Source organism: Chionomys nivalis, chromosome 16 (assembly GCF_950005125.1).
Source record: "Chionomys nivalis chromosome 16, mChiNiv1.1, whole genome shotgun sequence".
NCBI lineage: Eukaryota > Metazoa > Chordata > Mammalia > Rodentia > Cricetidae > Chionomys > Chionomys nivalis.
The window spans coordinates 1,137,650-1,156,054 of NC_080101.1; the positions used below are offsets into that span (position 1 = coordinate 1,137,650).

The 18,405-nt window shown below is 36.1% G+C and overlaps 1 protein-coding gene across 1 annotated transcript in view; it reads left to right on the top strand.

Annotated features, from left to right (window-relative positions):
- Positions 1 to 18,405, top strand: part of Cnbd1 (cyclic nucleotide binding domain containing 1) — a 251,231-nt gene that overhangs the window by 111,089 nt on the left and 121,737 nt on the right. The gene's annotated exons all lie outside the window — the stretch shown is intronic.

The following is an 18,405-nucleotide window of genomic DNA, read 5'->3' on the forward strand; positions in this document are numbered from 1 at the left end:
AGCAGATAAAAGGAGAGGTTGATTATACTGAAAATGGTACTGATATCCTACAATATGTCTTGTTGGAGATCCCTAAGCAAAAAGCAGGTGTGTGTGTACTCTGAATTATGTCTATATTATGTCTATTAGTGGGATATTTCTGCCTGTCCAGAAGATTCGTGGTAATCTAGAAGTACAAATTAGCATCTCTCCTGAAGCATCCACATCTTAAATGTTCAGGTAGCTGCTCTGTCTAGGATGTCAGTTTTGTTATGGAGCATCATGCAGGAATAATCACTTTTCCTTATGTGCTAAACATACAGTGAGCCCTAGGCCTCATCATCAGCCTGATCTGTTCTTTAACCTTGGTAGATGACAAGCAAGCCCACTATATCCCAAGCTTTGATTAATTGATCAGAGCCATCCTTCCTCTTGGCACATGGGTCACTCTCAGAAATAATTGCTCACTTGCATAATTTTTCATTCACTATATCTTCTCTTATGTCTCATCAAAGATGGCATCAAAGATTGCATAAACTAGTGTTTGGCAACTTAGATTGTGGTCCACATGTCACAGATTAAAAAGTCTCAGTAAGTTTTTTTTTTAACCCCATTATTGCAGCGGTGATAAAATGGAATCTTCTTTGTCAACTAGCAATGAAAATTTAATTTTAGAATCTTATCATTAGAAACATCTCAAAAAACTCACCCGAGGGCCTTATATTAGCATTTGATGGAATGAAATTTTGAAAAGGGATTCCTGTGGGACACCGTTTTTAGGAAGTTTGTAAAACAGCTGGAGAAAAACGTCCAGGTAGGGCAGAGGATAGACATGGTGGTTCAGATAAGCAAGTATAGTTATTCTGGGCCCACGGGGAGTTCTGAAGCATAAATTATACTGTGGAGATTCTCCTCTTCTAGCTGGGTATCAGTCATCACTCCTGGTCCAGCCCTAGCCAGTGGATAGGCAAAGGGATAAGTAGACGTCTTTGAAGTTAAAATAGAGCAGATATATGGTCATGAACAGTAGCCACAGCAGCAGGTGCTGCAAGCTGAAAATGGGGATCTAGTAACAGAATCTGTTTCATCTGCCTTATAATGTTGAATATATGATATAATACCCTTCCTTATAATATTGAAAAATAGTGTAAGTTTGTACATTGGCTTTTCGAGTTTTGGAGAACTGATTTCATTTGGGCAAAGTAATTAATCTTTGTGAATCTGTTTCTTCTCTAGGGAAACATAAAGATGAGAAGTCACCTAAAAGGATTAAGTGAGGATAAACTTGTTAAAGAGCTAGGAAAGTCTTACTTCCCATGCATTTGAAATCGATGTTATGTTAAGAAAGGAGGCAGAAATTGACTATATTACCAGGGAAAAGATTAGGTTTATCTAACATAGATGTTGGTATCTATTTCTTTTCACAATGACATTATGCGTCACTCGTATAAAATAATGCAATATTACTGTAAGGAATAAACGAATTATATTTAAGGTAAAGAGTTGGGTGTTGCAGGACATAGCCAGTGTGATTAATGTTGAGAAAAAGTGAGTTGTTGTTAGAATTTCCATTAACACACCAGTGCTTTTTGAAAAGCTTATTGATAAAGTCTGCATGATATAAGATGAATCTCACTGAAATAAACACTCCTACAAAGTCCAGAATTCAGATTGGCTTAGAATTTACTGTACATAAGTGATTGATTAGATAAATAATACAAAGATGTGGAGTTTATTGTTATCATTTGGCTATTCTTGTTTATTTCAATTTTATGCAATCTTCCAGAGATAGTGGTTTTATCTGCCAACTTTTATTCACTTAGTTCTTTTTGGTAGGACTTTAATGAGTGCTCCCTGTACTTGGAGTCTTTGTGCAATTCTAAGAGCATTTGTTTGTATACAGCAAATGACACCCCTTTATCCAACAGTTTTAGGTGACCTGTATAACTGTGACTTATGTTCCCATTCACTGCACATACAATTCCTGTGGCTGATTGTGTTTCCTTAAGATGTTGCTCTCCAGGAAGTTGTATTCCTTTTGTGTTAGTCAAATATAAAATAACTATAGAACCAATACTTAAAACAATTTTGTAACTCAAGATGATGTCACGGAATAAATTGATTACAAAGTTAAGTAGCAACATGGAATTATTCTGTGAGAAATGATCTTATAATTTAGCTTGATTTATGCAGTCAGACTTACCAGAGAATAAATATGATAAGAAATGTGTCAGGTTTGTTCAAAAACTCAAAAGAGCAATTAATGTGTAAGCATTTGTTGTGCCACAACACATTCTTCTCAAGCATAAAACATTTAAAAGTATTTTAGGTAATAACAATAAGAACATGTCAAATCTATGTAGTGTATTTCATAAGATTTCTATATTGTTTATTTCAATACCTCTGTTGAAACATGGGATGGAAAGGGAGACATTCATTGAGAAAATATTCAGTCAAAAAGATCTTGAAGGCCATATAGGACTTAACTATATTTTTGATGATGTAAAATGTTTTTCACAAGCCAGGCGGTGGTGGTGCACGCCTTTAATCCCAGCACTTGGGAGGCAGAGGCAGGCGGATCTCTGTGAGTTCGAGACCAGTCTGGTCTACAAGAGCTAGTTCCAGGACAGGCTCCAAAACCACAGAGAAACCCTGTCTCAAAAAACCAAAAAAAAAAAAATGTTTTTCACATCAGACAGACCTATGGGAATTTCTTTAGCAGAGTGGGTGGCTGCAATGGTTCCTAATGTTGACATTAATTTTAAGGTTTAAATGAATATTCAAATCAAGGTAGCAATCTCTTTTCTTTAATTCAGTTCCATTATTATTGAAAGAAGACAGTGCACACATACCTGTTTATTTAAAACCTAATAATTATCATGGTACTTGTAAATATTCAAGGAGAACTTGTATGACTTTGATGCAATGTTACCTTCACTTCTGTTATTGCTGCTCAGAGTAGTTAAAGCTGGGATTCTTTTACATGTACAAAAATCAGTCTCGGTAGACACTGTGGCTTAAAGCATAGATCTGGATGACTGATGAAACTTAATTCCAATCTGCTTCCAAGGTTTATGATTTGGGGCAAATTTCAAAATCCATCCTCAGTTTCCTTCCCGTGTAATCAGGGCCTTTAGTGGAGCTGGCTGTTTTATAAGGGCATAAGTGTCTATTATGAAAATCCCTGAGTCAACCCCCATGTAAGATGGCACTATGGGCACTTAGGGTGCCCATTTCAGCTCACTAAATAAGAGAAACAAAATAATAGGCACAGGAATTAGGAACTGGCTGATGAGGTGCCTCCAGCAATTTCATATAATTTCTGTCTCTCAGCTTTGTCATCTAGAACTCTAGCCTTGAAATTTTACCAAGTGACTTATTACTTGTCTCAAATCTTATTTAGCGCTGAATGAAACTTGCCGAATATTTTATTAAGGATTTTTGTTTCTTCACACATGAGAGACAAACTCTTTCTGTCTCTGTATCTCTCTCTCTCTCTCTCTCTCTCTCTCTCTCTCTCTCTCTCTCTCTCTCTCTCAGATTGCTTGTGCTCCATGAGGTTCAGGGACCAAGTTTACACCAGATCCATGAGCGAGCTAAAAAGTGTTTTTTGCCTAAGTTTTCTAAAATGTTTGTGTTATTTCCTTTCCTTTCATGTTGTACAACACTTTACTGTTTGGATATGCACTTTCATTATGACAAAGTTTTGATATATGAAATTTGATTTATATAACAGTTATCTCTTTCCTTGCATCTGTGGTCTCAGTCCCTGCAGCATATCTGTCAAGGACCTTCTGGCTTTCCTGGTTTCCATTGAGAAGTCAGGTGTAATTCTTATAGATTACTTGGCTTTTTTTCTTTGCAGTTCTTAATAGTCTTTATTCTGTATGCTTTGTGTTTGATTATTATATGACAAGGGTCTTTATTTAATTTTTTTGTCCAATCTATTTGGTGTTCTGTAAGTTTCTAGTACCTTCATAAAGATATCCTTCTTTAGGTTGGGATAGTTTTCTTGTATGATTTTGTTGAATATATTTTCTGTGGCTTTGAGCTGTAGTTCTGCTCATTCTTTTATCCTTATTATTCTTAGGTTTTGTCTTTTCATGGTGTCCCAGATAACCTGAATTTTTGTGTTAAGTATTTGTTAAATCTAACATTTTTTTTTCCACTGATAATGTCCTCAACACCTGAGATTCTCTCTTCCATCTCTTGTATTTTGTTGGTTATGTTTGCCTCTATAGTTCCTGTTCATTTACTCAGACTTTTCCAGAACACCAAATAGATTGGACAAAAAAATTTCCAAAATTTTCTTGATTTGTGTTTTCTTTATTTCCTCTATTTAAGCTTTTAGGTCTTAAACTGTTTGAACTGTTTGCTTCACCTGTTTGTTTTTTCTTGGTTTCCCTTAAAAGATTTATTGATTTCTTACTCTTTTTGTTTTTTCCTCCATTTTTAAGGGAATTTTTCATTTCCTCTCTAAAGGCCTTCATCATCCTCATGAATTTACATTTAAAATCGTTTTTTTCTTCTTCTGAGTTAGAATGATCAAGTCTTTCTGTTGTATGACTACAGGCTTCTAGTGTTACCGTGTTGTGTTTTAGGAGTTAAAGGAATTCTTGCATTGAAGCCTCCCCATCTTTTCCTCTAATTGGCAGCAGGGGCATCTTTGCCTCTTGGTCCAATCCTTGCAGTAGCTGTCTGTATCTTTGGGAGCTGTTCTTGGTCTACTCTGTACTGTCACTGTCTGTGTCTCAGGAGAGCCACTGAGGTCTCTCTTGGTTTACTCTCTTGGCCTGCTTTCTTGGTCCACACTCTTTGGTATTTTTTCAGAACATGGGACAGAATGATTTGGAAAAATAAATTCAAATAACAGCAGAAATCTGTGGATTGGAACAGTGCCTTGTGGGTTTTAATTGTTTGTTTTAGTTTGTGTGTTTGTATAAGATTTTTATTGATCATTTGGGAATTTCAAACAGAGAACCCCATCACACTCACTTCCCAGTCCTCCTAGGTCCTCCCTCAAACCTTGTGATGCCCTCCTCCACCCCCCAACAAAAAAGAAGAAAGAAAAAAAAAAGTCCAATTTTGAATTGCTCATATACTCACCAGATCATGGTCAAACTCCCAATGGCAAGTTCCTTAAAGAAAATGAAGACTTTCTCTACCCACACCACTGTCAGAGCCATCAGCTAAAGAAATCTACAATTCAGCACCTGTATCACATCTTTAAAAAAGTTCTCTTCAACTGTTTTCTATCTAGGAGTGGAGGGGTGGAGGGGTAGAGATTGTAATAGAAGCTTCTTTGTCTCTCTTTCTCAACGGTGATTTTGAAGTCATCAATACCACTGGAAAAGTTTATTCTTTGCCTTTTACAGTTAGCATGATGTACCACAGACATTCACATGGCCTCCATTGTCAGCCTGTGCCACAGACCTCAGAACGGTCTCCAGTGACAGGAGAGACCATGGATATCTATATGGCCCTGTGCCACAGCGTGGGCCACCTACAACATCATGGCCATCAGTGGAAGCACAGATTACAGACATCAGCATGGTATCCAGGACATGGGCCACAGATGGCACTCCAGCCCATGAATATCAACATGGCTTCAGATGGGGCACAGACCATGGACAACTATCTGGCCTTTGGTGGTAACATGGGCTATTGACATCAACATGACCCCTGACTGTAACAGGGCCATGTGCCCCAACATGTTCCTCAGCAGAACCACATGGACCACAGACATCAACATGGCCTCATTAGGCAGTACAGGGTACTCACATCTACATGACTTCCTTAAACACTAACATGGCCTCCAAGGGGCAGCATAGTGACAGTGGAGGTCTTCTGAGGAGTTCCAAGCGAGAAAATTCTGTTCTACTTCCAGGACATCCTGTCATTGTTCAGAGCCAAGGTCATCTAGGGGCTGGGTAGCATGTTTGGGGCTGAGTCTGTACAAACTCCAGGTTGCTGCACCATCCTACCCTGTCCACCCTACTCTGCCCTAGTCTGCAACTGCACTTTCTGCATCCACTGCAGGCTTCTCTCACACCTGTCACCACAGTCAAATCTCTAGTTCTACCTCTCTCTGTCATATACTCACCACTCCTTTCTTCCATCTTCCTCACCTCTCCATTGCATACTCACTCACTATAGTGGCTTTGGAAAATGCAACGTCACAAATATTCATTGCAATGAGTCATTCGTCTGATTCAAGGTTTCTGGTTTCTGAAATGCCATTAATAGTGGGCCATTGTGAAGACTTGTCTGACATTCTGCTGTTGGCCAGAGTCAGGGTGATCCTGTGGCCAGGAAGGGTCACTGGGGTCATGTTCCATACCAGCTCCTGGCTGCTGCACAGGCCTCAATATCTGCTGCCTCAAGGACTGCTGGGCTTGGCCTTTGTGCTCTAGCTTGCCCTGTGCTCTCAATCTCTCTTCAGGGCAAGGATCATTGGTTTCAGCTGCAGTAGTTTCATCCTGGGGCTGGCCAGTTGGCCTAGTACTGGCTCTATTAAGTAATGATACTTGGTTTCGCAGGACCGACTCCTCCACTCATTCTCCAGTTCGTAGATAGAGTAGACATTAGGGTAGACATACTCAAAGCAGTGGATCTGGCTTGGATGGCTGCTGAGTTGATTATCCTTGGCCATCTCATTAACAACTGCCCATAACTCCAGCTTTAGGGGATTTGACATCCTCTACTGGCTGGAAATAGCTCAGTTCTTGTCTCTCAAACAAGAGGGTTTGAGTTCAATTCCAAACATCAGTTTAAAAAACTCAAGGCATGGCAGTGTATTTATGTAATACTAGAAATAGAGACACAAAAGTAATAGAACCCCTGGAGTTCTCTGGACAGTCAGTGGACCCTGGGTCCCAGTCAGAAACTCTGTCTCAAAAAAAAGATACATTTGTACATTGAACTCTGGCCTTCATACATGAATATGCAGTGCACATGTGCCCCACACAGGTACACATGCACACATAAAAACGTACATATGCATAAGCATATGTACACAAGGAAACCAAAAGATCTATTGTATATTTACACAAATGTAACCTTTAATTCTTTAATTCCTGTTAAATAACTATAAGACAATGAATTTGGGATAACTATATAGCTTTAACTAAAAGAGAGACAATATGGTTTAGGCAATCTGTGTACACTAAACAAGGCTATTTTTCATAGTATTTATTTGAACAATGATGCATCATGAGATATTTCAATAAGGATATTAATTTTTACTTATAATAAAGACATTTCATTGTAAATTTTTATATTCAACTTGAAAAATTATAGTAAGCTATCAAAATTCATGATAGAAGTATCACAATCAAATATGTAGCCATTTCTATTAAGATATGATAGCTTGTAGAATCAGAAACTTTAATAATGAAAGTTAAAGGACCGGATGAAATGTCATTTATCTCTGGGCTCATCGTGATTTGTGTCAGTGCATGTGGTCATCACTGCAATCACTTGATGGTTGTGCCTCATTCCCAGCTCTCATCTCCCTGCCATTCAGTAGTGTAAAATCACAGATGCTTTAAACACAGAGCCAGGCTTGGTGTTTCATGCCTTTAGTTATAGCACTCAAAAGGTAGAGACGTGAACCTCTATGAGTTCTGGTCAAGCTTTGTCTATGTATGGAGTTCCAGGCTAGCCAGGCTGCATAGTAGACCCTATCTTAATAATCAAATAAAAAAAAAGCCTAAAATAAAATTCACTGTAGTTTTTTTGTACCTTCTAAATGGTTTCCTTTCTTTAACCAATGTTTAGATTAGTTTAATAATAAAAAGGACATGTTTTCTTTGCTTCCAAACAACAATCAATATATTCTGTCATCATTTTTATTTGATATTATCTTTACATGTCTGTAGGGTTTTATAGACCATATATTGCGTTTGTTATTGAACTTTTTGTTATCACTAAGATGAATGTTTTTAAACAAGTGACTTCTATTTAACTATGAAAAATAATTATCTCATTACAAAGCTCTACTCTGACTTCTACCAATACTCTACATGCATCTCTAGTGACAAAATAATCACTACGCTAGTTTCAAACTTCTTTCTGCACCTCTGATGGAGGTATTATCAGTACCTAGCTCCCGGTGTTTAAGTTATTGAGTGTATGAATGACTTTTTGTATTGCTTTCTATTTTCTGAAGAAGCACTGACTGTGTAAGTATCAGTGACCATACTTTTCACTCTAGGAATTACATAATAAAATTTCATCCAACAATTGTGCAGATCTTTTTTATAAATATCACAAAATTATGGTCAGTTTAATGTCTGTGCCACTCAGGACAAATGGCTTTCCATTTTTAATATTCTTTAGCTTCAGAAACATCAAAGTCCTCATGAGTATGACACATTACAGTGCTTTATATTTTACTGGTCTCTGCATACTATTTTCAGATAATAACTCCAAAGGCTGAAATAGAAAGAACTCATTATATTAGGTAAATGAAGGGCAACAGATGTATCATTAGCATAATGTATAAAATGTAGGACAAGATCAATTAGGAAAGGTCCTATGAATGCTCATAAAATTTTTAATCTGATCTTATGTCCAAGTACATTTTATATTCCAACAAAGGGAAACAATCTCTTTCAAAACTTTGCTATAATCAAGGCCTACATTAAACCTTTTTATGTATTTTTAATATGTCAGGTGGACAAACTAAAATGATAAGGCAAATTTTTCTTTAAAATTGGGTAGACTCATCCAGTGATGAAGACCTTAAAAAGAGTTATTAGCTATTAGCATAATTTGTTCTATAAAATAGGCTGGAAAATTCACATTTTGTTCTTTTACTACTAGCTTGTCTCTTAAATGTGCAATTTGCCATTAGATTTTATTACTAATTTTATTTTTTTAAATATTTGGTTGACAGGAAATGTTTCATTGTAATACTTTCATGACCAAACGCACACACTCACATATACACATACACACAAACATACACACATATGCACACACACATATACATACACACAGTACACATATGTACATACACACATATGCACACACGTACACACATGTACACACATACACACATGCACACACGTATACACATACACACACGTACACACACGTACACACACTTACACATACACATACACACACGTACACACACTTACACATACACACACGTACACACACACACAGATTTTTTTTTTATCCTTCCACTATCACCTCCCCACTTTTCTCCAGCCCACATTCTTTCCCTCTTATTGGTCTACTCCCTCCCCTGGTTTCATGATACACATATTCCATTATTTTGTATTGTTCCTCCTTCCTTTTTCCTTAGACCTCTAACATATTGGTCAAGTAAATGGTGAAGTTCAATTCTTCAACAAATGAGGAAAGAGAAAAGCTACCAGAGATGAACTAAGGGCATCTGGTTACCTTATGAAAGACAGTCACATGGAGAAGTGTTGAATCTGTTACAAAAACAAACAAGCAAATAAACAACAACAAAAAAACCCCAGCAAAACAAAAAAACAAAAATAATATGGAGTGAAGATACATACAGTTCTGTGAGATTGGGATGATGTCTCTGTGAATGTATTTTGGCAGCAGGAAGATGCTATGACTGAAGATTTTGTTGGGATTCGTGATTGTCCATGAGGACCACGATAACCTTGAAGAGCAGGACTAATGACAGCTTAGCCTGAGCTTTAAATTCAAGCATGCGGAGTGGAATCTCATGAAGGCAAAATTGTTTTAATGATCACTATTTTTAAATCATTGTTAGATTAAGTGAAATGCACTAATTATTCCTATAAATTTATGAGAAAAATTAAAAATAATATTAAATGGTATTAAGTCATAAATAGTAGGACACTTATTCATAAAATGTATATTTTACCTTTCTTCCACATTCACAAGTACACATTTATCAGTCTGTGATACTTTTGCTTCTTATTTTATTTTATTTTATTTTTCTTATGTCCTAACCAAAATGTCTTCTCCATCCTCTCCTCCTACCTCCTCCCCTCTCCCTTCCCACATTTCTACTTCTCCTCTGTTTCTCTTCAGTTTCTGGAAGGCCTCCCATGAGTATCAGTCTGTCATGGTTTATCAGGTTGCAGTGAGACTAGGCAGATACTTCTAATCTGTCAATTATTTTGAAGAAATTGAGCAGAAAAAAATAAGGATGGTTCTATACTAGATTGAAATAAGGGGTTCTGGGGAGCTCTCTTCACCGTTCTAGTTCACTATTTTTGTTGTGTTTCTTGTTTATAAGATGCTAATATGTCCATATATTCATCCATTCAACATTTTTTTTTAAAAAAATTCCTATTAGTAGTGGGTATAGTTCCAGCACTGAGCCTAGTCGGCAAAACCAGCCTCGTGTGTTTTCTGTTCTTGGATCTATGCTGTGTTAGGTACTCTGTACCCATCCACCACTCAGAACTGAACAGATTTTATCATCGTGGTACCTTCATTTTGATCTAACAGTTATTTGTCCTCTACCTTGAGCATCCGCTCCATAGGAATAGGTGCTCATCTCAGTTGTGTGACATTTTGCTTTTGCAGATGTAGCTCGTAGTTAAGTCATAACCCTAAATCTTCTCCTTTCTTCACAACACGCCTTGGTCTTCTAGAAGCTTCATTTTCTGAATTGACATCTCATTGGTTTTAGGTTTGTGCTGACTAATCCAGCAGATATATATTTTACCTTCAGACTGTCTGATAAGAACACCTTATATGAATACATTTAATTCTATAAAACTCAATATGATGCATTTCTCCCAGTGTTTGTAAGTAAATATGAAACATTTCCATTATATTATTAATTAAAATAATTTATTTTTACTTATGATTACTTGAAACATTATCTTAAGGTAAAATTTTGGTCAAATTTACTAAGTCACAGAATTAGTCTTCTTGACTGTCAAAGGAATCTTGGGGAGAATAAATATTATACTCCAGATAAATTTATGGCAGACAGGAGTTTTACTACACTTCAAAAACTGCTAAAATAAGTTATGTCTAAAGGGATTTATAAGAGATAAAACAAAATCATAAAATAAAATAAAGGCATCCATCTTGGAAGAAAGTGAATACTTTAAAAATATGATAGAAAAATAAATACATGAGAGTCCAGGAATGTAGGAAAGCTGAAAATGATGATACATTACGCTTGGAAATTTCCTGGTTGAAAAAAATTTCCACAACTCAGAAAAGGTAAAAGTAAATTCCCTTGGAAGAAAAATAATCTTTAATGTAGGCCCGATCTTTTGTTTGTTTGTTTGTTTGTTTGTTTTGATTTTTTTTCTTGTTTATTTGAGACAGGGTTTTGTTGTAGCTTTGTAGCTTGTCCTGAAACTAGCTCTTGCAGACCAGGCTGGCCTTGGATGCACAGAGATCCACCTGCCTCTGCCTTCTGAGTGCTGGGATTAAAGGTGTGCCACCACCACCCAGCCCAATCTTACTTTAAATATAAATTCATTAGCACACAAAGGAACACATCAATATGTTTTTGATTCAGGAAAATAGATTATTTTCCCAACATCTTCAGACACTGGAAGAATAGATTGAAGATAGAGATAAACTAACTAAAACATTTAAACGTGCAAGAACATAATGATAATTGTAACAATTTGAAAGATGTTAAAAATATCCCAGTACAAATGCTAAAAACAAAATTGTAAAGATAAAACACTTAAGAGTGGTTTATAAGGCTTGAGGTAGAGAAGTGGAAGACAGAATTTCAGTATTCAACCAGAAATGTCATATGAAAACACAAGGAGACATAAAACATGGTGGAGAAAATGGCTGTAGAAGTGGACTTGGTACCAGGTGTGCTTTAGAGAATGAGAAAATTGAGATGGTATCGGGGAGGTCTTTTGAATGCTTTGAATTGCATTAGTTCGTCATTTCCTGATGTTCAAGGAGTTTCTTGTCTAGACTGGCAAGAAAAATAAAAAATAAATATGGAAGCTAAGTGCTAATAATTGGTTGACTACAGAACCAGAGCCCAAAATTTTTAGAAATGGAGTTTACCAACACTATGGGTGCCAATTTTTCAAAAATAATGAGACAAAAATATATAACATATTTTTTTTCAATCTTCATAATGCTGCAACCCTTTAATACAGTTTCTCACATATGGTGACTCCAAACATAAAATTATTTTTTTGGTGCTTCATAAGTGTAAGTTTGCTTCTGTTATGAATCATACTATAAATATCTGTTATGCAGGACATCTGATATGCCATCCCAAAGGGGGTTGCCACTCACAGGTGGAGAACAGCTGTACCATAGAGATTTATTTACTAATTTAATGTATATTGTAAGAATCTGCTTGCATGTTTACCACATGCATTCCCAGTGCCTGCAGAGGCCAGGAGAAGGTGTCAAATTCTGTGCAACTAGAGTTACATTCGTGAGCCATCATGTAGACTTAGGGAAACAAATCCTGCTGATTTTCAATATCATAAAATGCTTTTAAGTGCTGATCATCTTTGCAGCCCCACAACACAGGCTATAAAGACATCAAAAGAAGTTTGTACTCAGGTGCTGTGTCATCAATTTATAGAGCAACAAAGACAGAATAGAAATCATAAAAGCAGCCAGAAAGAAAACAGACATAATTACAAGGGAATGACAAATAGATTGAAAGCAGATTTCTTAACAAGAGATTGAAAACAAAATGCAGTACACTTAAAATCTTTCACATCCTGAAAAACATCAATGTCAGTTTTAGAATTTGTAGTCATCATAAATATTTTTCTTGAATGAGGGCCAAATGAAAACATTTTTAGATACATAGCGCTTAATACATGTTTTCCAAGGAAATTTTCAAAGTATAGGAAAATAAGAAATGACTCTATACTCACAGTTTGAGGTACAATAAAGAACCGTACGCAAACAATCTTGGTAAAATAGTCTAATAAAAATTAATGACCATTAATAGTAATAAAATAATATTGTCTGTTTAATTAATAAAATGATGATGACAGCAACTTTAATTAAATTCAAAAGGAAAGATAAAATAATGGGAGATAATAACATACAAGAGGAGGATTGATTAGACTTGAAATCTTTGAAAACCTTTGTTTTATGAGAATGTTAAGTACATAATCCTTTCTTAGTTTTTCGAAAATATTTGCTTTAGAGTACATTGCAAATGGCAAAATCTATAAATGCTCAACTGAATATGAAAATTGTCATAGTATTTTTCTATTACCTACATATCTATATTTTTTATAATTCTTAATACCATGTAAGTGTTATATAAATAAATTTTGGTATTGAAATGTTTAGAAAATTGTGACAAAGAATAAAAGAAACTCTTCTGTATATGTTAAGAAATTGTGAACTAAAAAAATAAATCATGAATTCTGGGTAAAGAATTCTATTAGAAGCTGCATCACTGTGCCCTGATGAAGGAGAACCAGAATAAAAAGAGAAGCCAAGCTGAACACAACTTCATCTTTGTGCAGGGGATAGGAGATGGAGCAGACTCACTGAGCAGTAATGGTCAGAGGAGAATGCCAGGACATTCTCCTCAGGACAAGCATCATAAAATGCAAAGCAAGTTACAGGGTTCAGTAAGACAGTAAAGTCAGGAAGGTGGATCAACGTGAAGCTTTTTGCAGCTCTACATGACTAAGGTACTTGCTGGGCACCATACTGAAAGGGGACTGTTTGAAATGAAACTATACTGGATGTATGAGAGAAGGAAAAATTCACAAGATATGGAGCCCAATTTTAATCTGCTAAACCCTGAAGGCAAGACACAGACCTAGGAGGCCGCTGTCATGCACTTAAATGTCAAGCATTGATAAGCCAAAAAGTACAGGCGGCAGGAGCTCAACTTATACAGTACAGTTCATAGGGGAGTTACTCTGATTTGAGTTGTCAGGAAATACATCTCATCAAATATTTTGATAGCCCCGAGCTAGAAATAAATGGGTAGATTAACCTCTGTAACCGTCTATTTGATAGTCACTGCTGTAGGACCTGAACACTGTCAATTTCCAGTAGTCTCTTTGATACCTACAATGGCATCCTTCTCTTATAGATATTAAAATATAGAAGGTTTTGAATGTATGAAAAGTGGTCACTACCTACACATATTTATCTAATGTTACTGTTTCCCTCACTCTCCCTGTGTTTGGGAACAATCAAAGTTACATTATTTCTCCTAGAGTAGTGGACTTGATTGTGGTAAAGGCTGTGAAATATTGAGGGTAGGGTGAGAAAACCCACCTAGATCACTAGACTTCAAATTAAGTTGCTCTAGGTGGAATGCAATGTTTGCAAAGGAGGGAGGGCACTAAAGTGAACACGGGTCTGGCAAATACTGGGTACCTACCTATTACAAACAACAAGAAGGGTGCAGGTGGGCGGAAGAAATCAATGGGTAAATTGAAAGGAATAAGAACCAACGAGAACGATGTTTCTGGGTGAATATATCTTAACTAACCTGTTACTTTGTATGTATACCATTGTTTGAATCTGCACATGCAGAACAGATGCAAATAGAGGACTAACTGTTCTTGTGAATCTTTAAATTGAAGAATCAAAGGGCATTATAGCTTCAAAATATTGAACATGTTATATACATAATGAAAGATTCTTGGGCTCTCTGGGTTGCTTGCATTTTTCTTCTTATTTATACTATTCTAGTTTAGTAGGGATCAGACTTTTATATCCATGCTCCAATTCATCAATTTAAAATGGCATGGTTATGTGTTTAATGTGTTAGAAATCTAGCTGATCAAATTATTTTCTCTGCTTTTGTTATCTCAGCCACCTTTTCATTTATAGAATTTCTAGTTTAAATTTATTATGCTGTGCTAAATATTTAGTGAACAAAATTATTTATTTTTTAAGGTTTTTTTTTAAAACTTTGTATTGGAAACTATAGTGCTGTAACTAAATAGTTCAGGATTTCCTGTAGATCCTGTGCAGTTAACATCTAAAAGTTCCCAATTCTCACTGTCAATTTCATAATTATATTTTTGAGATTTTTTCCAAGTATTACAAAAATAATGTTGCTGCTGCCCATTCTCCTAAAATTCTAATGTATTTACCAATAACAAATTATTGTAGACAATTATTTTAAAATAATGATTAAATAATCTATATTAGAATTGTTTTCTTATTTGCATATCTATTTTTATAACTTTACCTTTCCAGATTTATAATGATCTGAAATTTTCATAGTAAAGCCAAGGAAATGGAAACTTCAAATTCTTATTTCTAATGTCATTAGTCTCAAATTTTGGAGTTGTTTTCAGCTTCCCTTGTGTTATTTAGTCATTCCATGACATCTGTAGATTTAAATATCTTAGTGCTGAACCCAAGCCGTATTGTTCTGTTCTGTACAGCAGCTTAGGTTTTGTGCTGTGCTGAGCAGGACCATCTCTCTCCTTATTGAGAGCAATCCATGCTTCCTCGTCATCCTTCCTCTTTCACCATTAACTCTCACTGCATACATTTGCAGCAATTCAGGATTCGCGTCTGGAGAATTTCCACTATATACTACTATGATGGCTACAGTGTGAAATGCTGCCGTTTGTCATGTGATCACTAGAAGTAGCCTCTTACTAATATCTATGCTTCTATTCATATTTTTTATTAATCTTGTTTTATTTTCTTTTATAAAGATTGACTGTAGATATTTAAAAATAAAGCCAAACATTAATAATTCAAATCACGTTATTTCCTTCTTCAAATTGTTCAGTGACTCTTCCTGGTCTTAAAAGGAGAACAGCAGTTCTTTGTTTTACTGTGAAGTCCTCCTGGAGCGTCTTAACAGAATATTTTATTGTATTCCCCATTCACCACTTAAGCATCTATATTCATACATCTAAAGGTCCTGTTTCCATTTTCTCCATTACAATCTAAGCACAGTGGTAGTTATATTTAATATTAAGTCAACTAATTTCAAAAATAAAAGAAATTATTCTGTACTAGAGCAAAGATGGGTCTGCCTCCAGAGTTTTGTTGCCAAGAATCTTTTATGTAGTATGGAGATATTATCTTTGGAGGAAAGCTTGAATGATTTTGTGTTATTGTCTGAATGAGTGTTTGCATCTCAAACTGATAGATGATAGATAGATAGATAGATAGATAGACAGATAGATACTCACACTAAGAATCATATTTGTTATTGTACACACAGATGAAAGATATATATATATATATATATATATATATATATATAAACAAGGGTATTCTCTGACTCCTTTTCACAGTGCCCCTGTTCTCTCTGGCTGTGCCAGCCATTATTTTCATGAGTCTTGACTCTCCTAATACATAATTTAATTTAAGGGGGATATAGGACTTTGGTTTAAGGGAAATCAGTCTATACTTTGGCCAAGAAAGCATAGCATACTATCTAATAATAACTAGAATGTTTCTTTTCCTTCACAAATTTAGCTAAAGAAACCTTGGGTAGGGCTGGAGAGACTGCTCAGTGGTTAAGAGAATTGGCTGCTTTTCCAGAGGTCCTGAGTTCAATTCCCTGTACCCACATGGTGGCTCACAATTATCTACAATGGGATCTGATGCCATCTTTTGGCCTGCAGGTGTACATGCCGAGCACTCAGACATAAAATTAAAGTTTTTTTTTTTTTTTAAAGAAGGAAACCTGGAGTAACTTGAGCAATAATGAGTAGGTGTAGAGACGTAGTGAACTCTTGGAGTAGGAGCATCAGTGGCCACTGATAAAGCTCTAATGACACACGCACAGAGTTGAGTCAACAACCCCTAGAGCTGAAAAACAGCTGCGCTGAATGAAAACCCAAAAGTATTTGTTTACAAGGGCCATAGTAATAAAAGTATGGAAACATTAAATTTTAAAGGTCTGTGTAATAAAGACTATCTACATGGCTTCTGCTAGTTTTTAGAGCTCTTTGGATTCCAAGTTTTGTTCCAATTTCATTTTCTGTGATGCTAAATAATTTTTGATTAAAATTCTTTGTCTCTTTTTGTTTGAGTTACTCGTCTTTCTCTCTCAAAGAAGAGAATGGAATCTGAACAGCTTAATCAAAATCCACAATTTATTTCAACATTATATCAAAGAAAAAGGGCATTGAACAAAATTAAACCAGCAGGAAGAACTCTATACAATTGATGTGAGAGACAAGGCTCTTGCAGTAGGGGAGACTGAAGTCTGCTTCATGAGACTAAGACTGGTGAGAAGCACTGGAGTGAGGTAGTGGGGAAAAGCTGCAGGACTTTAAAGGTGCTGGGCAATGTAGTGGGCAGGACACTGCAGTGGGCAGGACACTGCTGATGGAGCTTGTAGAAATTAACCCTTCCTTTCACAGAGAGACAGGATGTGTCCTTTGGATGATTACATTTTAAAGAGAGCACCTGCCCCCTCTTCCTTAGAAAGCCATTGTTGCATTATAAAACAGCAAAGCGCCTCGAACAAATTTTTATCGCTGGGGCAGAGAAGAAATGTTCAGTTTCTGTTGTTCTGAAGTAAGTGCTCTAAGAAGAGGGCATCAAGGGTTCATAGTCTTGAAGAGTACTGGGTAGTGTTGAGTCAAACTGAGGCAGCATTAAGGTTAAGGAGATTTTATCGTTTATCTTGGTAATAAAGGCACTGATAACCAGTTTTTTGAAAATAGGGAGCAAGAAGGCACCAGGTACCATGATGCAAAAGTTTTCTTGTTTCCAAACTGCTATCAGCAATATATCAGAGTTTATGGTTCAATGAATATAACCAACAGCTTTTTTGAGGGGGGATCAAATCAGTCTATACAAATATAAATATTTGTTTAATAATTATATTTTTCATTTCCTTGGCAAATATTAACTATATATCTCCAATATACCAGATACTTGTATAAGCAGTAGGGCTTTATCCATCAGTAAGCAAAATGTTCAAAATATTCTGTAGGGCTAGAGAGAAGGCTCAGCCATTTAAGGCACTTGCTCTTCCAGAGGACTGAGTTCTGTTCCAAATATCCACATCAGGTAGATCTCTACTGCCTGTAACAGCTCCAAAGAACATCAATAACCCTCTTCTGGATTCTTCACACACCTGGCATTCAAACCCAGAGAGAGAGAGAGAGAGAGAGAGAGAGAGAGAGAGAGAGAGAGAGAGGACAGGAGAGAGAAAGAGGAGGAGGAAGAGGGAGAGGAAAAGTAGGAGGAAGAGGAGGAGGAGGAGAGAGCTAAAGTTTATAAAAATAAATCAATCTAAATTTAAGTTGCTTAATGCAACTATTGACTTCATCATGATTTTTTTGAACAAAAGAAATCTCTAAGTTGTACACAATGAACCTGTGAGAGACTCTGGAGTTGCCCATGGTATTGGTGGATGGATATGTGTGTAATTACAGAAGAAAGGAATATTCAAGATGAGCCAATGATTGGAGAATAGAAACATCTTGACTAACACAGTCAGCGGAGCTTGACTTGTTTTCTGAATTTGTACAGTGTCAT